General features: G+C 36.9%; 1 protein-coding gene across 1 annotated transcript in view; it reads left to right on the forward strand.

Annotated features, from left to right (window-relative positions):
• Positions 1–21,772, forward strand: part of LOC115232354 (lysyl oxidase homolog 3-like) — a 111,026-nt gene that overhangs the window by 47,560 nt on the left and 41,694 nt on the right. The gene's annotated exons all lie outside the window — the stretch shown is intronic.

Here is a 21,772-nt window from a genome sequence, read left to right on the forward strand (position 1 = left end):
GTACGGCAGTGAAATCTAATGTTTAGTATCTAATCACAAGTTTACATAATTATAGAGTTAAAGAATGAAAATGCGTAACGTTTATGTCGTCCCAGAGACATTAGCAATATGAATAAAATAAATTAGCTCTAAGGAAGAATCGAAACCTAGTTGCGGTTTTGTGGTTGCCATCCTCTACAAAACGCGTCACATTAAAACCTGACACAAATGAAGGTTAATGGAGTGCGAGGGAGGCGAAACAAAACAAGAGGCTGCTCAAATATGGCTGCTTCATTAAATAGACATTGCGATGATTTTCAGATATGTATCTCAGCAAACGGCAATGCCCCCATCTTAACTGCAGCTCTCAAGCTGAAACTAGTAAAAGAAAATACACACGTACACACACACAAATACAAACACACACACACGCACATACACAAACATACACACACGCACATACACAAACATACACAAACATACACACATCCCCTTCTAGAACTCTCATGTAATATAAAAAGAAAGTCTGAAAAATACGCAGGAATACCTGCTGCATGAAAACTTTATCGTAAAGTAGCATAAAATCATAACATTTAGTAATGAGAGGAGTTATTTTCTAAGTGACTAAGTCTGGTCAGAAAAGACAGAAAAGACAGCTCGGAAAATCAATTAATTTTAATTAATTAAATATAGAACGTAAAGAGATATAGCAGTGTGTTGACAATTCTGGGTATGTTTTGGTCTTATTAGACCTCCTCAGTAAAACCGTAGCCTGAATATTACTGCAGATCTTAGATGACTAGAGAAGCATACCATTGTGAATCAGCACAGAGTGGAGTGATATGATAAACTGAAATAATAACTTTGCATAGTTGCTGTCTTACATTGTAACAAAAAATCTTTTCAGATGCTTTGAAAAGAAAGTGTTCATCCCAGTTATTTTAGGAATTGTTACAGTATTTCACGGATGAGTGAAGTGACAGGCTTTCGGTTTATTTAATGAAATTCATGAAATAACTTCGAGAGATAATGTGCATTCTGACATTTCGTGCTTGGACTATCTTCGAATAAATAAGGAAACTTTTTTTTAGTCCTCTCGTACTTTAGTTTATTCTTCTTCTTTCCTTTGCACTTACATGTACTCATTGTGTGCCTCGATTTGTTGCTGTTGTTGTTGCGGCGGCGGCGGTGGTGGCAGCCGAGGCGGTGGTCATGGTGTTGGTGGTGGTGGTGGTGGTGGTGGTGGCGGCGGTAGTGGCGGCGGCGGCGGCGGCGGCGGGCAGCAGTGGCAATGTGGTTTAGCACCAGGTCTACCTTGATCGAGTAATCCTATGATCCGATACGTCTCAACTGTTACCATCCTGTATTTGTGTATATCTAGGACAACATGTCTATCGAGGTTTTGTTGCAATTGCTGCTACTGCTACTGTTGCTGCTGCTTCTGCTACTGCTGCTGCTCCTGTTGCTTCTCCTGCTGTTGCTGTAGTTGATGTTCTTTAATTTAACACCAGGCGTGATCGAGTATATCTATGACCAAAAGGGTTCCAGCTCTGAGGATCCTTTATTTTATTTTTTATCTATGATTATATTATCCAATGTCCCTTTTTTTAACACAGATTGGGCGTGGTTTGGCTACTGTTTCTAGTAAGCTGGGTGACTATACAAAGGCTATTTCATTCCCTTTGTTAATATGAATAGAAAAAGCTAGCTCTGTTATTCAAGCGTTTCCCTTCGACGAGATCTTTCATACTTACATTTCTATAACTAGTCGAGCATATATTTCCTGTTGAAACTTTAGATACTTCTTCCTCTGCATACTTTTCTATCTTAATATCCATTGATTGAAAATTTCATATCAACCACCAACAGATTATTTATGTACGGATCCTTTATGTAACTGTATAGGGTTTTCATAAACTATAATGCATGGGGCTTTTCATAAACTATGATGCTCTAGACTGGAAAATTAACTTCCGGTCAGCCGACTTTAAAGAGCTGGTTTCGATTGTTTCTTATTTAGTTCACTTCACAACCCTTCACGTGCATAGCTCATGCTCTTTGATAGGTAAAGCACATCATACCTTTCATTTATACATTCTTTGAATTCAGTGAAACCAATTTCCAATTGATGAGTAACGTTGATAGTAGTATGCAGAAGATAAATTTTAAAATATAATGCTATATCTCTGTGCTTCTTTTCTATTCTGTTTATCTAATTGGAAAATAAATGCTTAACGGAAGGACCATAACAAAAACGATAAAACAGTAAATGTTTCTTCGAGCTGTAATTTCCGGTTACTTCGGTGCTACTGGTCTCTGCCAGCACATCCTTATCAGCATAACTCAACAACAACGACAGTTATTTGATGTTATTGATGATGATGATGATGAGGAGGAGGAGGAGGAGGAGGGGGAGGAGGAGGATCTTACTATTGCCGCTGCTGTTTATTCCGAGGTCAGTTCTAAGAAGATCTATGAACAGACAATCCATTCATGCCCATCCCGTTTCATATATATATATATATATATATATATATATATAATATATATATATAATAGAAATATTAAAATTACTAAGTCTCTTTAAAAGAGATTACGACAGCGTTTCTGGAAATCAGCAACAGCTTTATTCTTATTTTTAAGAATGCCATATTAGTATGGCAATAACTATATATATATATATATATATAATATATATATTATATATATATATATATATATATATATATATATATATATAAGGATAAGATCGTTAATTTAATTATCGATCTTATCAAGTGGCCAGCGTGCGAATAAAAACCTTCAAAAGTAATAATTATTATTAAAATTATAATTTAGGGTATCTAAGAGATACCGCCAAGCATCCAAAACCTGACCCTAAAACAATTAATGTGGTTTTTCAGTCAGGTTTTGACTATTATTTCCAGCGTTGAGGTATCTCTTAGATACCCTAAATTATAATTTTAATAATAACTATATATATATATATATATATATGTGCAGGTGGCACGTAAAAAACACCCACTACACTCGCGGAGTGGTTGGCGTTATGAAGGGCATCCAGCCGTAGAAACACTGCCAAATCTGACTGGGCCTGATGAAGCCTTCCGGCTTCACACACCCCAGTTAAACCGTCCAACCCATGCTAGCATGGAAAACGGACGCTAAATGATGATGATGATGATGATGATATATATGTAGGTATGTACATATATGTATGTATATATGCATGTATTTATATATTATTTATATTATTATATATGTGTGTGTGTGTGTATCAGAGATATTGTCCAATGTGTCCTTCCTTTATATTTAAGGCGGTAAGATGTGATTTAATGGATATTAACCATTCTGTTATCCAATAACCTAGAAATAAGAATAAAATAAGACTGATAAAAGACGTCATCCACTTTCTTTAGGGCAAATAGCACGAAACTTCGGTGTCCTGTAAAGGTATAACAAAAATGTACTCTACAAAAAAGTAGTGATTAATTCTTCACTCTAATGTTAACTTTAAAAACAATATTTTAAGCGCGCGCGCACAACCATACACACACTCACACAGATACACACACACATACACACACACATATATCTGTGTTAAAAATGGGACATTGGATAATATAATCACAGATAAAAAATAAAATATATGTATATATATATATATATATACTAGCAGTATCGCCCGGCATTGCTCGGGTTTGTAAGGGAAATAACTATATAAGCATTTTTAGAGAGTTATAGCCAAAAAATAGCAAAAAAAATGCATTAAAAATTGAAAAAAAAATTAAGGTAATTTTTTTTTAAATCGTTGACACATCGTAGATATTTTTAGAGAGTACTTCCCTTATATAATAACGAAAAATATGCATTAAAATGGAAAAATATGATGGTAAATTTTTTTTAAATCGTAGACTCATCGTAGACGCGCGGCTAATACCCAGAAGGGCTCGATATGAATCACGACTATAAGATACCCGCTTTTGGTTAAACTACACCGCAAATGTGGGAGTAGTTACGAATCTAAATCGTAGGAGACAGACCAACAACTTCACTCTTATATATAAAGATATAAGCCACGTAGTTATATACACATACTTTGTTATATACACATTCTTAAAAGAAAATGTTATTTTGAACACAACATTTACAAAGAATAAAATATTTTTTGGTTTTTCTTAACCCTTTCGTTACTATATTTCTGACCAAAATACACCCCTTATGTGTTTCAATTAATTTCTAACGTAATCATAAATTTAGTCTGGTTTCATTAAACAACTATAAATTTTTTATTATGAATACATTAATCTGATTTTTGGAAGATAATTTAGTGAAATGTTCTCAACCAATTCTATACTATAATTTTTGTCACAAAGTGACTAATTGCGGTAGATACAGGTAAATTCAACATATATAAAATTATTAAAATTTTGTTCAAACATCGCTATAGAAAATGGGTTATTAGCTAATATTCAATTGGGTATACAACAAAATTTTACGATAGAATTTGTTATTCTGGGTAACTTTCTAATACCATAATAATATTTATGGCAAAATAGGCCTTAATTTCATTTAAGGTTGTGGGAAATAACAAACTATCGTTTCTTTCGCTTTGTTTAGGTTGAGATCAATACCACATGCTTTTTTTATTCAGTCATAGAGTTAGATATTTATGAAGGTCTTCAGTAGAAAATCCTTCGAATTCTGACTCGCTGCTTGATATAATGAAATTCGTATCCATTTTTTGTCAGAATTACAAATTTTGAAAACACAATAGGAACAATTTCGAAAAAAAACCTCCCATAATTCACGGAATTAAAATTACACTTCGATTTTTGTACAAAACTGTAGTTGAACTGTTTACGAAGTATAATACGTGTTTTCACGAATGTTCTAAAGAGATTTACTCTGATATTCTCATTTAATATGAATAGGTAAATTCGGGCGGCTTGGTCACATTAACCAAAATTTTTTTCGGGCGGTTTGGTGCAATTATATATACATATATCTATATATAATATTATATAATAAAATATATACAGAGTAAAATAAAAACAATTTACCTTTTCTGTATATGTTATTCGACCGTCCGTGTGTCTTTGCAAATGTGTTGGAATGATAAGTGAGTTGTGTTTTGGCGCCTTTTTTTACTTAATAACAAACACACACGTGTTTGTATGTAGTTGTTTGAAACGTTTGTGTTTGCCACTCTCATATATGTATGTGTATGCGTGTGTGAGGAATGACACACACATACTCACGCACGCACACATGTACATCAATGCTTTTATGAGCGTCATAGAGAGAAACAAATATTACATCGCCATCGCCATAGCCATCGCCATCGCCATAGCCATCGCCATCGCCATAGCCATCGCCATCGCCATAGCCATCGCCATCGCCATAGCCATCGCCATCGCATTCTATTTTCTACCTGTCAACACACAGTGAATTAGTTTCAGTTTATTCATTGCACACTGTGTGTGTGCGTTTGCGTGTGCTGTAAACCAGACTAAGAAAAGCATTTGACACACACACCAGAATGTGAGTTTTCTGTAAATTTTGCTTAATTGGAGTTTAAATTTTAAAAACTGGACCTGGTATGACGTGATGCATTGTACTCTTAAAAATGCTAGGTAAATTGTAATTGAAGAAATCCTATATTGTAGATTTGTATAACTCCCAAAGGGAGGCAGATAAAATCTGCCTTTTATAATAAGAGATATATATAAAGCCTGCAAAGTTTCTCCAAGCCTATGCATTAATGTTTCTCCCCCTACTGACCTCAAACTGAGACCAATCATTGCTAGCCCTGCTTGTGAAACCCACCGTTTGAGCAACTTCCTCGACATTTTACTTAAACCGTTTCTAAAATATGTGAAAAGTTTCATCAGGGATGACTTAGACATGCTGAACCACCTCCCGAAGACAATAAATAAAGGAACCCTGTTAGTATTATTCGATGTGGTGAATTTGTACACTAATATCCCACACGTCTATGGTATAGAAGTGATCACCTTCTGGCTAGAACAATACCCAGAAGAGATCCCAGGTCGCATTAACTACTAGAAAGGTGTGCTAGGAATCTTAATCCTAATTTCCTAATTTTCCCCTTCTAACAATGTTCACAGAACACCTCAGTAGGACAAAGAATGAATAAAGAGGCAACTTTCATCAATAAATATCTTCCCCAACACAACATGAACACATAGCATAATACAGAACACTACTAACCTTTCAATTAATACCACTAACCCCCATACATCCCATACACCATTCACATTACAGATCTATATCTACCCTAATTGCACCAAATCCAGAACTACCTACCTCCCTTACACATAATCTTTTTACTCAGGGACTAATAGACCTGACACCCTTCATTAATCGGTGTGCATTCAAAGCAATGATTAGTAAATTTACGAAACCGGTATGCTTTTAAATCTCTTTAACAATTCACAATAATGACTTTCATCACTTTTATTCCTACCTCAGTTCATCTAATTGTATATATCTATCGTTACTTTTCATTAACAGCCTTTACTTTTTTTGATTGCCAATGTGCATTTTCGCTTATTTTTCTTCTTACTTTCCCCTTACATTTCCACATGTAGTTTCTGTATTCTTTTTGTAACATATTTCTATTATATACATGTGTGTGTGTACATATACACACACACACACATATATTAGGGCAAAAGAAATCATCGAGACCTACGTAACTGAAATTTATCGCAAGCCGGTTTGTAAAAGGAGGAATTGGGTGAGCATTAACTAGATGATTTGGGCTGGATAACCATTTGGTTTCCTTATTTCATTTCCATTTAATCTTATTTATTTAGGCAAGTTGGTTCGTTTGTTTTTACACACGTGTATCTATATGTATGCACGTGAGTGCGACTCTATGTATACTCATGTGAGTGTTTTTTTAAACATTCTAGCACACTAACCGCAAACTGCCTCCTTCTTGAATTCCATTCCCGACTGCTTATTCCTCCAACTTCTATAAACTTGAAACAGAACACCAGCTATAAAAAAGTTTTCAAAACTGAGATTAGTTTTTCTTTGCTGAGGTGTTTCCCCAATTCTTCTATAAAGGGTGTCTGGATGTTTCTGATGCAGCGAAACTGCGTCAGTGGCTCAGTTGCAGCCAGTATGATGAAATTTTGACACCAAATAATAAATGCTTAAGTGCAGTTAGCATTCATTGATTGTTTTTGACTGGCTAATATAAGTCTTTCATGCTGTAATTGTTTTAGTTACATCATACGGTTTCAGATCAAATAACTTATCTAGGAAGTACATCTCCGAAACTTTAGACATCAGTATTCCTAGATATGTCATGCCCTTCATCATCGAAGCTTTCATGAAAGGAGTGGGATTGTAAAAATACAAAATATAATTCAAGCAAAATAAAATCGACTATAAACAGAATAACAATATTGTTCATTCTTCCCAACTTTGTAGATAATATATAAGATATATGATCACGGATCACAGTGCCTGTGAGGTCCCCAAGTGATCTCTCGCTCGACCTGCTTTAAATAACTTGTCAAATACCCCTTAAATTACACTCTCCTTCTTAAAAAAATTAGTAAGAATATACATACTGGAAACCTAAATGTCTGAAGACTTATGTCTGAGAAAAATGATGAAGTCACCCCTGAATAAACAATAACAAATTACTTTTTATATCTTATTTTTTTACTTGTTTCAATCATCGGACTTGGACCATGCTGGAGTATCGCTTTGAAAGGCTGAGTCGAACGAATCGACCCCGGTAGTTACTTTTTAAGTCTAATGCTTATTCTAACTGTCTTTTGCCGAAATGCTAGGTTACGGGATTTTAAACAAACCAACATCGGTTGTCAAATGGTGGGGAGGAGACGAACTCGAATATAAAGACACATACATATACAAAGAGCTTCTACACAGTTTCCATCAACTGAATTCACTCACAAGGCATTGGTCGGCCCGAGGCTATAGTAGAAGACATTTGCCCAAAGTGCTGCGCAGTGGAATTGGATCCGGAACCGCGTGGTGGCAAAGCTAATCGAACTTATTAAAAAATATTCCTTGTTGTGAGACAAGCTAAATATGAAAGTTAATTTATTCATTTATTTATTTATTTAATGACAAAAGTTTTACCATTCGGACCTTTTTTTTCTCTTCTAAAATGCCTTTGACAAATAACAAGACTTGAAACTTAGGTGGATGCTCTAACGTAGATAGGGGTGGGATCTACTCCAACCGGCACTTTGGGGTTTGCTGTAGGCAATATGTGTTTTTTTGTGTGGTCTGGGGGCGGCAAACAGAAGGGCCGCCCCGAGCGGTACGCACTCTAGCTACGCTTGTGGATGGGTGGATATTAAAATGATTTCTCCTACTTGCGTTTTACATGCTGTTGTAATGAGAAGGAAATAACAAATCTAGACTTGTGGAGGCCTTAAACCATAGAAAGTTTGTTCAGAAATCACACAAGATTTCACAAAATTAAAAAGATACATAACGTATAAGCTTTTTAATTATCTTAAGGTCTATTCGGTCTCTCAGATCCTAAGCTATAACTTGCTTAGTTTATGCTTAAATCTGTCACAGCTGTACTCAGAAATAGATTTAACGCTTTGCTCGGTTTAACACAATTACGTGGGCTTTGGTGGTTTTACAAGGATCTACTATATTGCAAGCATTCAGAGTAGAATTCTGGTCTGAGGATAACTCGGTATTGAGTTCTCTTGATACTTCCTATTGTAGCAACCAATCTATGGCTCTTCCTCCTTTGATTTACCCCCCATTTCCGTTACCACCAATCATGGAAGTCACACAAAAGGTCATACTACTACCTTATTTTATTTGACATAACTATAAAAACTTTTTAAATTTCAAAATGGAATTTCACCGAAGTTAGCATTTAACCTTGATTTCTTTGTCGTTGAGTATATTCATGTTATGATCAAAAAGGGCCTGCAAAAACTATCATTTAAGAGACAGTTCGAAGGGAAGAGACAGGAAAATGATATTATGAAATGGAAGATTAGCAATGTCTTCAAGTCTCAAAGGACAACATGGAAGCCGAAAGGAGTGGAAATGCCAAACTAGCGATTATAAAATGTTGCACCAAATGCACTCATGGCCCGCCAGGATCTGAGACTGATGATGACTGTGAAGGGGTTGTTGACGATATCAATGTGGTAGTGATGGTGCTGCTGCTGTTACTGCTGTTGTTGGTCGTGGTGACGTTGGTGGTAGAGGTGGTTTTGATAGTGGCGATGGTGGTAGTGGTGTTTGTGATGGTAGAAATGGTGATGACATCACAACGACGATGACGTTAATAGTGATAGCGATGATGATGATGGTGGTGGTGGTGGTGGTGGTGGTTTTGGTGGTGGTGGTGGTGGCCCAAATTTACGTGGTTTATTAATTGCACTAACTTCACCCAGTTGTATTTTTGCCCAAGAGCACCTACAAATGACACAAACTAACGAATTATACGCATTGAGGCACAAAAGCATGCATGCATACATACATACATACATACATACATACATACATACATACATACATACACACATACATACATACACACATACATGCATACATACATACATAGAAACAAACAAGTATACAAATATGCATACATACATACATGCATACATACATACATACATACACACACACACACATACATACATACATACATACACACATACATACATACATACATACATGCATACATACATACATACATACATACACACACACACATACATACATACATAATACATACATGCATACATACATAGAAACAAACAAGTATACAAATATGCATACATACATACATACATGCACACATACATACATGCATACATACATACACACACCCACACACACACACACACACATTACACGCAGACATATGCATGTAAAGTATCTTTAGAAAAATATTCTAAACTCTGCATAAACAGCAGAAATGTATGTTTTATTTCTTTCGTTTTTCTGGTCTACACACACACACACACACACACACACACACACACACGCACGCACGCACACGCACACACACACCAAAAACAATAAATAAAAATTACAACAGATTCAAGAGAAAAGCATGAAAATTCTGCCCTTAACTAGATTTTCTTTAACTTTATAATTTGTTTTATAGTTTCTCTTTTTAACAATTATATTTTTAAAAATGCATAAATGGGTTTTTCGTTCAAATTTTATATTCTGAGGTTTGTTGATACTTGTTCATGATTTTGATTTTCTTGTTGTTTTCGTTGCTGTAGGTGGTAGTGATTGATGCTGTTAGTGGTACTGGCCTTGGTGCTGTTCTTCTTGTTGTTATTGGTGGTTGTGGTTGTTGTTGTAGTGGTGGTTGATATTGTTGGTAGTGGTGTTGGCGAAACTAATGGTTACAATATTGGTGTTTATGGTAATGGTAGAGGTGGTAGTGATGATGGTGGTGGTGGTGGTGGTGGTGGTGGTGGTGGTGGTGGTGGTGGGGCTGGGTGTGGCGGCGGTGGTGCTAATGGTGGTAGTGTTGTGTGTGGTGATGGTGATGGTGATAGTATTGGGGGGACGATGGTGTTGTTGTAGTTGGTGATGCTATTGGTGGTGTCAGTGGTGGTACTAGTGGTTCTGTTGATAGTTGTGGTGGTGATGCTTATGTTGCTGCTGCTGTTGTTGTTGTTGTTAAGCAACAAGACGGATAAGGGTGATTAGGTGATGGTCTAGGGCTTAGGGGCGGGTGACCCCAGACCTTGGGAAAAAAAAACTTTGTCTTGTTGTAATCGGGGGCTCTTCGTTGACGCCCGACACTACTGGGAGGTGGCCTTCGAAGTCGCTTGAACGGCTGCTGTTGCTGTTGTTGTTGTTGTGGTTGGTGGTGGTGGTGGTGGTGGTGGTGGTGGTGGTGGTGGTGGTGGTAGTATACTTTCCACCGGTGGCGTCCTTCTGGTGCTGAGAGTAGATTTGCTGTCGTCGCTGTGTTGATCATTGTCGATGATTGTAGCGGTGGTAGTTGTAATAGCTGTCACCGTTTTTGTGATGACTGTTAGGGTGGTTGCCATGGTGACAGTTTTTATGATAGATTTAGTGGCGGTAGTGGTGGTGGTGGTGGTGCTGGTGGTGCTGGTGCTGGTGGTGGTGCTAGTGGTGGTGCTGGTGCTGGTGCTGGTGGTAGTGGTGGTAGTGGTGGTGGAGGTGGTGGTTGTTGTGGTGGTGGTGGTGGTGATGGTGATGATGGTGAGGTAGTTGTCGGTGTGGTGGTGGGAGTTTTCGCTGTGGTTGTGATACCAGTGGTAGTAACTGTAGTGGTTTTGGCAGTGGTTGTAGTAAAGGAGAGGATGGTGCTCGACCTGTTTGAATTCGTGGTACGTGGTGGAGGTAGTTGTGTAAGTGGTGGTGGTGGTGGCGGTGGTGGTGGGGTAGTGGTGGTTGGGGTAGTGGAGGTAGTGGTGGAAATGGTGGGGGGGATAGTGGTGGTGATAGTGGTAGAGGTGGTGCTACTCCTGTTGATAATTGTGGTATTTTGTTCCATATTTTGTAAACTGCTGAATATATGCAAATAGTAAGATTTGTAATTTAATGCCAAGTGGCAAGAACAACAGCAACAGAGTAAACGACAAAACAAAACAAAAAAAATAATGTCAAGACTAAGCAACAACAAGAACAACAAAAGCAAATTGATAAACGATATTATCAGCACGAGCCAATGAGGGAGAAGGGCTCGGTATCAATGGTCTTTAGTTATTTTGACTTCGTGGCATGTTAGAGATCAAATGGAACTGTAAAAAAAAAAGGATAACTGCATTAAAGTTTAAAAGTTAGGAAACAATGCACAAAAAAAACAAATGTTTCCTTAAGTTGTGCGCTTGTGCGCGCGCACATGCATTGCACTTAGCGCACAAATGAAAAATGTGCGCACGCAAGGTTTTCAAGATGAAATCGAGTTTTTTATTTATTTTTTTAATTGAAGATCCTTAATTGTATGGATGTGCACAAACTTTGCATAGACAAACAAAATTTGCACACAAGCAAATTCGTGTACACACCCACATTGCACTCAACTATTGATTACTTAGCTTTCTTTCTATATAAGATGCCGAATTGGTAGAGCCGTTAGAGTGCCGGATAGAAAGCCTCGTGATATATGCCCGACTCTCTGCATTCTAATTTCAAATTCCGCCGAAGTCAAGTTTGCTTTTCGGGTATCATTTTAAGATGTATCAGTCGAATGCGGTAGGTTTATGGAATTGATAGAGCGTCGGAAGAATGCCTTGTGGTATCTGTTCCGACTCTGCAATCTGAGTTCAAATTTAGCCCCGTCATAGAAAAACATTGATACTCCTGTCAAGCGTTGCGGCAGGCGCACAGTATCCGCAACTTAGAAACCCCAATGGAAACATAATTTGCTTCGTTCGATCAGAAGATCAATAGCTATCCCTTTATTTTATTATTGTGTATGATTTAATTATGATTTTTTAAGACATAATGGATTTTCTGAAGCGTTGAAATAAATTTTTAAAGCTCTGTTACGTACCTAGAGACCGCTTGCGGTGCACTGTTTGAAAATCAATGCTTCTCGCTGTGTCGGTCGACTTGCGGGAAACCGCAGCCGAAATCCCTCAAACCACACCCAGCTGTCTTAAAAAGTAACGTCCCATAAGGCAATGGGATAGACACGGCTGGAACGCCTTTGATCATATGTTAGCTAAATCAAAGCCAAAAACTAAAACTAAATAACATCTTTAGCTGCAGCTGCAACAAAATGCAATAAAAATATCAGTAACAGCTGCATCAACATCAGCAACAATAACAGCAAAGCAAACTGAGCAATAACAACAGCAACAACAATAACTATAATTAAGTTGGGCTCTCAATCTCTTTGTAACAAATCACAACAAACGAAAAATACCATATATAATATATTGTGTTATCATAGGTTGCACGTAGACCTTACTCACAGACCACGTACACCATGCAGCTAAAATATTCCAAATGGATGACCACTTGAACATGCAGTACAGATGTCATAGAAAACTTTAGAGCGTGTTGCAACAGCAACCTATGTTTCGTGCATGTTCTTGTCATACAACATGTTCAATCACTCGCAAGCACAATGACACATCAACAATGCCCTAATGAAAAAAAAATACTGCTACACCATCTTAAGAATAATATCCTTCTAACTCAGTCCAGACAAACGGGGAAAGCACTCTACAGAGAGAGAGAGAGAGAGAGAGAGAGAGAGAGAGAGAGAGAGAGAGAGAGAGAGAGAGAGAGAGAGAGAGAGAGAGAGAGAGAGAGACAGATAGAGACAGAGAGGGAGAGACACAGACAGACAGACAGACAGAGTAATCAGCTGCATCTGATTAGTTCGTAACATTGTACGGTGATGCAATCCAGATGTTAATGCAGAGGTGCAGCAATTATTGCGACCTGATTTTGCATTAGCAATACCATCCCAAAATATAAAGAGATGGACTAACTAGGAAGCTTCCACGTAGACACTCACCCTGCAAGAAATAACAGACAAATTTTCATCAAGCTACATCCTATGGTGCTTAAAATCAGAAGGACACATTAGATAATGTGCCTCTAAACTGACGTGCTTCTAGATTATGTCTGAGGAAATTGACGGGATGGTCATGCTGGGGAGCCTTTTGATCATGGTTCGCTCAATCGAGCTGGTATGGCACTAAACAACAAGGAACGAACTAAAACATATTCGACGGTATCAAAACTGCAACATGACCAGACGGCCCCTTTACATATAATGAAACAAACCCCTCCATGTTGGATGGGAACATGCGGTCTTCAGCTATGTGAAGATGCAGAGAGCTGGCAGAATCGTTGGCACAACGGGAAAAATGCTTAGCGGCATTAAGTCTGTCTGTATGTTCAGAGTTCAAATTCTGCCGAGGTTGATTTTGCCTTTCATCTTTTCGGGGTCGCTAAAATAAGTACCAGTTGAGTTATCGATTTATCCCCTCCCCCAAAATTGCTGATCTTGTGTCAAAAATTTGATAGTGGTATACTTGGAATTCTGAATCTGTATCTACTGACTACTTTCGTACCAAAGTCATTATGGTCAACGCTGACCTGGGACAAAGCAATAATAACAGCAACAATAACGTATACAGCAACAGTAAAAGAATAACTATGTCATCAAAAACAACTCATATATGAGTGGCACGTGTATTCATACATACACTTGCATATCTATTCACTCACAAAATCTTTACATAAACGCACCAACGTATAGACACAGCTGCAAATACATACACACACACATACACAGAAGTATACACATACAGACACACTCAGACACACACACACACACACACACACACACGCGCGCGCAGTTCACACGTACGCACTCGCAGACTCATAGATACAAAGACACACAAACACTCAGACACACAAACACACAGATACACAGTCTGGCGAAAACGAAAAAAAAAAGACACGAATAAACGTAATAAAGCAGACATGTGCCGGTGTAGACACGTATGCTGGAACGCACGCATGAAAACGTGAATGTTTGTATATACATACACAAGAACACAAGAATAATACATTATACACGTGAACACTTCATTTTGAATAACCACATGCAATGAAAAGAAAAAATGCCTACATAGACGTATATCTATAAACAAACACACAAATCTATATAAACTACATATATGTTACACATGGTGCACTGAAATTCTATTACAATTAAACGGCAATACATATATCTATGTATATGTGTATGTAAGTGAGTGAGAGACGCGCGTGTATGCGAGTATGCGTATATGTGCATAGTAAGTTTTAATTATCCATTTAATGGAAGTTTAATTTTCATTCTGTCATTTTTCCCCAGTTTCATGCTTGACAATCTTCCAGGCGACAGATGCATTGATATAAAATGTGTACGTGCGTGCGTGCGTGCGTGCCTGCCTGCCTGCCTGCCTCTGTGTGTGTGTGTATGTGTGTGTGTGTGTGTTGTGTGTGTGTGTGTGTGTGTGGTGTGTGTGTGTGTGTGTGCTTGAAAAAAGATGTGAAGTCGAAAAGAGGAAAGATGAAAAGGAAAAAATGTGGAAGAGAAGTGTTTTGTAAGACGAGAACGGTGGGATAAACACAACGGTGGATAGCGGAGGTTAACGGTGAGAAATGTTTTAAATGTTAGCACCGAATTTATACATATATAATATATATATATATAATTGCGTTATCAGTGACCTCTCTCCTCTGGTTTTTCTCTCGTCTTCTCTCACTCTCCCTTTCTCTCTCTCTCATTTTCTTTTTCTCTCTCCTCTCCTCTCTCTCTCTCTCTCTCTCATGCACACTCACTCTCTCACACACATACACACACACACACAAACACACACACATAAACAGCACACATATTTACAGAGTCCCATATAAGATGTCTGTGTGTGTGAGAGTTTTACGCGCGCGCCATGTATATAGTCATATAGTCATATGTGTGCATGCGTGTGAGTATACGCATATATATATATGTGTATACATTGAATGTATGGCTTAACTATATATACAGCTATCTATTTATCGATCTAACTCTCTATCTGTCTGCATTCTATTATGCATTCACAATAATCCGCTGGAGACTACGGAATAGGCTCTACGTTGACACTTGATATGAGAGAAATAGTACCTAATCTACCTCAAGTCCAACCCTGTTATCTAAAACAAGGAAGAACATGTTGGATAACGTGAAACACGATAAACCGAAAAGAACGAGATGATCATGGTTGAATGCATTTCATTATAGATTCGCTAGGTTCAAGATTGATAAGAGGCAACACAACATCAATATAACCTCATTAGACATTTAGGCCGAAAGCGGAGTCACATTATCGAGGATGAAATTGATAGGAGGCGTTTGTGAACTTGATTTTTCAAAGCCTGAATTTTACTCTCAGATTGGAACGTTCGAAAGATTGTTATATATTTTAATAGTTGAATATCTTTGAATTGAGTACCAAGAGGATGTGTGCAGATAAGAAAAAACAACATACAACATCTTTCGTATTGCTGCTTTCTTACATATCTCTCAGCCCCCTAAGTCTTGTAGTTTGTGTGCTTTTGAAGTGTACTACTGTTGTAACAACCGCTTTTCTGTAATGCGAGTTGCATTTGGACAGTCCTTGTAATGTAGGTACATTTTGATCAGACTCTGTTTTACCAAATGTGAGGACCCTGCGAATTTTCTTCAGAACTGAGTTAAATTGACTAAATATACTATGTAAATCATTCATCCATGTTAGAGATTAATGTTTCAAACTTGTGCGTCGTATATGGCTTCCCCGCTTTCGAAACCTTTGTGCAGCTCTGTTTGAAGTACTGGAAATATGTTCTGGATACGCAAGATTATTGCTGGTAATAAAATCCAATATTTCAAGCTATTTTTATATAAACATATTAACATCCCAAAATGCAATTCAAGGTTTGGTGGACTTGTCGTTGAGAACATCCAAATATTTGCTTTGAACTTCGATGATGCAAATTTGACCGTCAGTCATTTGTTTAATCTTTCGCTTTAGCGAGTTTCTGTTTAAGCTGACAATGCAATCTCTTCGATATATTGAAGAAAATACTGTGGAATCGTCAGATTATAAGATCGCCTATGAAAACTAACCACTTAATCATTATTGAATGAAAAGGTGACGAGTTTCATTAATATAGCTTGCGACTACTGAAGTTGTTTCGGAGTATCCTCTTTGATTTTAGCCAGGTATAGAATCCTCCGTACCAGACTCAGGCAAAGATCCTTTGCCTTCCAAGGTTATGATATATATATTCTTTCAAACTCGTACCCAGGCAATTGTTTCATATCTTGGAAAGGATAGTGAGATGGTTCACTGCACAATGATTCGTTCAGAAACTGGACTGCTTCTTGAAATTTGATTTCTTCCACACGTGATTTTGAATTTCTTCATAACCTGCTGATTTTTTTAATTTGGCTATTACACTAATTCGATATATAATTCGGTAGTGAAGGCACGTGGCTTAGTGGTTAAGGTATTCAGCTCACGTAAGGTCGTGAGTTCAATTCCCGGCGACGCGTTCAAGACGCTATTTCAGGTTGCTCCAGTCTACTCAGCGGGCAAAAATGAGTAGTATCTATATTTCAGTGGGCCAGCCTTGTCACGCTCAATCTCCCTGAGAACTACGTTAAGGGTACATGTGTCTGTCGAGTGTTCAACCACTTGCACGTTAATTTCACGAGCAAGCTGTTCTGTTGACGGATCAACTGGAACCGTCCTCGTCGTAACCGATGGAGCGCCAGTTTTATATAATTCGGTATTTTGATTGATCAGCGTTGAATTCCGAATAATGTAGATATTATTCATTTTGAAAGAAACCGTAAGGAACACGCAAAATACACGTCAGAAATGGCAAGCTAGTTCTTTTCGGTATTCGTACAAGACTTTTGCCCGAATTTAGAACTGGACCAGTGGTTTTATCAGTTTTGAATCAACACGTTTACCTTCATAATTTGTATAGTCCTTTTGATATACGATCATATGCTTGTGTGACGGTGAGTGTCTGAATCTGTGTGTATGCGTGTCCGTATATACATATATATATATATATATATATATATATATATACACACACACACACACAGAGTACATCGGAGGGATGATAATCAAGGCTGTATCCACGTGAAGCTCATCTACTTATTCCAGTAATCAAATGTATGTATGTAAATGTTTTATTCTAAATGAGATAATCATATCCATAAGTTGAAATTCCTGGCGTAACACAGATTTAAAATGATACCACATATTCCAATCTTTGTTTCATCACATACATACATATGTATATACATATATATATATATGTGTGTGTGTGTGTGTGTGTGTGTATACACATATATATATATGTGTATGTATATACATACATACATACATACATACATACAAATATATATATATGTATATATATATATATATATATATATATATATATATATTATATATATATATATATATAATATATATATAATAGAGCTGAGATTAAAATTTCGCGGGTATCACGTACAAATATGTATGTGTGTATACGCGTGTCAATATTGCAATTTGTAAACGAGGGTGGAAGATGAAGAGTATATTGTTTATTTAAAATTATTTTTGCCTTACGACTCGAGTTTCACTCACACATCATATCTACTGTTGATGTCACGACTCCCAAATTGCTTACAAGTTCTCTGCAGTCGGCTACCAACATATGGAAATAACTTCCGGAAGCTGCAGTTAGAGCCATCTCAGCGGATGGAAAAACCGAGCGCTCAGATTACCTCTTGCACACACACACATACACACATACACACACACGCACACGCGCACACACACACACACACACACACACACACACACACACACACACATTAATTTAGTCTTCTGTCGAAACTGACATTTTCTTTCATCAGGAAGGATTACATATGTACTGAGCACGTGGTGAGGTTGCGTCAGTCGACTGAGCTCGGTCAATGAAATACGCGGCCTTGTACTAATCTAAGATATTGTAATATTTTTCTAAAGGCAAATCCCCTCGTTAATCGCTTTTGTAAATATTTGTAGGTGTAAAGCCCCAGATTCAAATGTAGAGCTAATGTAACCTGTTTACCTATAGTTTAGCTTAAGACAATTGAAGTTTAAGAAATTAATTTCAATATTTTATTTTGCTTTGTGTGAAGCTATCACACACTTACAAACAAGGGAGTAGTGAAAAAAAGGATGCGTGCGCACGCGCGCGCACATACACACATTAATTTATTCATAAGAATTGTAGAGCGATGGAGCAATAAAAAATATATGACAAATTGATTTCAAATTTTGGCACACGGCCAGAAATTTCAAGAAAAAGGGTAAGTCGATTACATCGATCTCAGTGTTCAATTGGTACTAATTTTATTAACCCCGAAAGAATGAAAGGCAAAGTCGACCCCGAAGAATTTGAATTCAAAAGGTAAAGTCGGAAGAAATATTATGAGTATTATTTCCGTCGCGGTAATGATTCTGCCAGTTCTCCGCCTTGATAGAATGACATTGAATACCGTAAGGCATTTAGTTCCATCTTGTTATGTTCTAAGTTCAAATCCGACCAAGAACAACTTTATCTCTCATCTCTCTCGAATAAATAAAATAAATAACTAGCATTCAATTGGTTTTAGACCTCTTCTTGTACCATTGTTATAACTTATTATCTATTACCACTATCACATTAATATAGTTTGATGCCTTTCGGATTCGTTTTGCTGCATTTGTTGCAATAACCTGTCACCGTTCTTATATATTTCTGTTGTTAGACGATCTTCTGCAATCCCTTCTTCGAGATATTTTAATAATTTTCATATCCCTTCACCAAGGCATGACAATTATGAATTGTCGGTGATAGACAAGAGCGTGGCCAATGGCGCAATCTTCCAGGCGTTTGGTTACTTCTGTTCGGCACCGTACGTTGTAAGCCGATATGTTAAAAACAAACTTTTTCTAGAAAAATATAAAGACGTCATTGCAAATGGGAGATATCAACCTACTAAACCATCAAAGGATCGTATAGGGGTTTTATAGATACCATTATTTACGGGACTGAAACATGCCTCGGCGTGTCCATAACTTTTGGGTTGAGACGAATAAAATAAATAAAAGAAACAATATAGAGATAGACATCGAATGGTGTTCAAATACGAAGTAGATTACTCAATACATGTAATATAAATTACTACTTATTTATATATCTGTTCATTCAGAATTTATCGTTCTTTTTTAATGCCATTATGCCGAAATATTGATAGTTGCTGAGTAAGCCATTAAAGAGATTACATAACAACGACTATCTATAAAAGTGTAATATTGCTTAATATTAGAATAAGATATTTGTCAACAAAGATCTCATGTAAAGCAGACTAAGGAAATTTATTACACGGAAAGCAAATACCACAGAAAAACGACAATCTAGAAAAGATGTAAAATGTATAGAATTCTTTTGTAAAAACCAGCTTGTACGTGACGTGTAGCCGTCGTGTGAGACATTCACAACATAGTAAACACGTCAAATATCTTATACCACTATAGCAAATACAAATTAAGTTTTGCTTTTTGTTGGTTTTTTAAAGAGAAATAAGGAATTCAGGCTTAGATGTGTGCTGAATATATGAAAAATAAACGCCTGAATTAATTTTTTATCTATGTATGTGTATTTACGTAGTTATAATCCAGAATTTCAAGACAGTATTTAAATTATATCTGTTGCCGCCGCTCTTTCTCTATACATGTGTATTTTACACACACACACACACACACACACACACACACACACACACACACACACACACACAACACACACACACACACACACACACATACGCACGCACACACATTCACACTTATATACATATATGTATATATATATGTAAATGTGTGTGTGTGTGTGTGTGTGTGTGTGTGTGTGTGTGAAGCCAAAATTGAGGAAGAACAAGTTTTACATCGCACAAACCATTAATTCATGCTTTTAGATTGGAAATAGCAATGGAAACTGCGCCTGTTTTTGGATACATTTCCATGTAGTATTGATTTTCTAATTTCTAACAGATAGATTTTGTATGACTCAGTTTCTATAAGAATTTGGACTACCTTATAATTAGTTTTAATGCTATCATAGAAGGTATAAGGGGCTCTATATCAGACTATACAGTCGTCAGAGAAATAGACTGAAGGAGACACTTTATGATGTGGAGCAGAAAAGATGTAGCCACCAGACGGATAGATAATAGCCCAGTCTTCCACCCATGTATGCTTTCGACAAACATCAGTTTGAACTGGACATGAGATATGAGTGTGGATCTCCAAGTTGCCATAGAAAAATCATGTTGATAGAGTGTCAGTTTTGGTAAAGTAAGTTAATTTTCAATCGTACGTTTTGTTTTAATCAGAATTTGTAAGCTGGATGATCGAATGCGCTCAAGTGTACGTAATCTTTGATAGCCAACCTCAGATATCTTGTTTTAAAGATAGGTGTAGGTATATGTCAGTAACTTTTAACCTTGAAAACAGCATCTCAGACTCACATGAGTTTTATATGAGAGAGGTGAACCCTCATCTCACCAGGAGCCGTGATATTTTTTACAACACATCAAGAGTAAAATTTAGCATGTAATTGAGAGATTTTTGGTAGCAATAAATTCCTTATCTTATTTATTACTATTTCGTGCTTTCTGATTATTTATAAAAATGTCATACAAGCTTTATGAAAATAATTTTATGAAAATAATGTAACTGATTGTTTGTTTGTTTTTTTGTGGTTATGTAGTGATTATTTCCCTGGAGGTACTTTTCAAGTGGCAACAATAAATAAATAAGCACTTAAACATTGTATAAATTCGAATGAAATATCACATTGCACTAACTTCGCCTTCTCATTCCCGTGACCCTAATCTATAACGGTTTGAATGTGGTTCCATTTACATAGGACTCCTGTGCGAAATCAAGAGGAATTTAAATATTTAAGAGAGTTTTGTTGATTCTTTTTTCTTTTGTAAGAGATGGAAAAGGGATTATCATTGATTTAATTATCGGCTTATTTTCAAGGGTACTGAGTAGAAGAACGATAAAAGTCCAATCCAAAAGTTAATGTCTGTGTATATGTGGAAGGAATTGTATTCGTGGCCGAAAAAGACATTCATGGGGTTGTAGATGTTCTGTGGGTGATTAATTTAATACCGGTCAACGTAGAATCAAGTCTCCAGTCTAAAACACAACCAAAGTATAGCAGCGAA

This window comes from Octopus sinensis, linkage group LG2 (genome assembly GCF_006345805.1).
Source record: "Octopus sinensis linkage group LG2, ASM634580v1, whole genome shotgun sequence".
Classification (NCBI taxonomy): domain Eukaryota; kingdom Metazoa; phylum Mollusca; class Cephalopoda; order Octopoda; family Octopodidae; genus Octopus; species Octopus sinensis.